Here is a 1,951-nt window from a genome sequence, read left to right as displayed (position 1 = left end):
TTTTGAGGGAAGGAGCAAGTCAATTAGGGTTAGGGTTAGGGTTAGGGTTAGGGAAAACGAACACACGTGTGTTGCCTCTGCAAAATGTCAGAAGTAATGGAGATTAAATTCGCTTTACACCGTTTAGGAGTAACTGTAAACAGCTGAATACTTGTCAGTGATTGGTTGAAATTATCGAAATAAGACAATTTTTTACATGAAATAAATTCGAATACAAACATTTTTTTCTGTTCTATAACACAAAATAGATAAGTATACGAAGTTTGAAAGTCTTTCGGTACCAAAAAACACTACATAAAACATTAATGAAAACTGGTGCCCCCGTTTTGAACAAGATCCAATATTAATTTTACTAATCTATATATATACTGTGAATCATTTGATATTTAATATTATTATATAATTTGTATGTAACACTATATTATAAATTCATAAGCGTCCCCCAACCCACTGCCTTTCTCCCATTGCCTCTTTTTTCTCTACCACCCCTTTAAACACTAGCGCCCACCTGGACCCTCTCAACGCCCACCGGGGGGCGGTAGCGCCCACTTTGAGAACCTATGAATTAGCAGAATCGGTAGCGTATAGGTCAAAATGCTTAACAGCATTTCTTTCGTTTCTTTACGTTCAAAGTTCAAATTCTGCCGAAGTCAACTTTGTTTTTCATCCTTTCGGAGTTGATTAAATAAGTACCAGTTGCGTAATGGTATCGATGAAAAATTAGAAAACGAAAAAAAAAAGAAGAAAAAAACACGAAGACGAACAGAGGTCGATTTATCCGACAAAACCCTTCAAGGCGGTGTTCCAGCATGGCCGCAGTTTAATTAATGATTCAATCAAATATAAACCAAAGACACACACAGAGGGCTGACTACGTTGAAACAGGGCGAAATACAGTTTGATCACATTTGCGATTTCATTGTGTCAGATTAGAGGCTATAATCCCACGTGCGTGTAATGTGGGGTGAGGCAGTGTTAACGGATGGGATCTTTTTTAAAACGGGGGCCACATTTTTCATTAACGAAACACTTTGAAACTTGGAACACTGGTAGAATGTGTCATATAAAACATCTTTTTCTCTTAGTCTTCTTAAAAAAAAAGAAATCCATAAATTATTCCATGTTAAAGTTGTCGTATTTCTGTAATTTCAACCAATCACTGACGTCCATTCAGCCGATATACATTAAGTGCCGACTACATAAACAAACGATTCTGAAACAATTAACCCTAACCCTAGCCCTAACTCTAACCCTAACCCTAACCCTAGGGTTAGTGTTAGGGTTAGGGTTAGGGTTAAAGCAAATTTAAAATGAAAAAAGCAAATAAAACGAAGGTATGGAGATTAAATACGCTTTACATCGCTTAATCAGCCAAAGAAGTAAATCTAAACAACTGAATACTTTTCAGTGATTGGTTGAAATTATCGAAATAAGACAATTTTTTACATGAAATAAATTCGAATACAAAAATATTTTTCTGTTCTATAACACAAAATAGATAAGTATACGAAGTTTGAAAGTCTTTCGGTACCAAAAACACTACGTAAAACATTAATGAAAAATGTGGCCCCCGTTTTAAAAAAGATCCAACGGATGTGATTAGGAAGACCATAGCTGCAATGAGTTTAAGACAGGCGCTGGGTAGTAGCAGCGCGGTTCAGAACTACCTGAACGTTGTACGCATTCGTACTCAATATGGCTTTTATTAACTGCCCCTGATGATGTGATCTTATACATATTTCTGTTAGACCTACTGAAGCAGACGGATACTTCTGTACGGTTGATTGCAAATACGTGCATACACAAATACTTGTACACACACACACACACACACACACACACACACACACACACACACACACATACGCATTAATAGAAACACAATATGCACACAAATACAAAAATTCACAAATGTTCATATAAATATATATATATATATGCGTGAGTGTGT

The sequence above is a fragment of the Octopus bimaculoides genome, chromosome 6 (assembly GCF_001194135.2).
Source record: "Octopus bimaculoides isolate UCB-OBI-ISO-001 chromosome 6, ASM119413v2, whole genome shotgun sequence".
Taxonomy (NCBI): domain Eukaryota; kingdom Metazoa; phylum Mollusca; class Cephalopoda; order Octopoda; family Octopodidae; genus Octopus; species Octopus bimaculoides.
Note: the sequence above shows the minus strand (reverse complement) of the source record.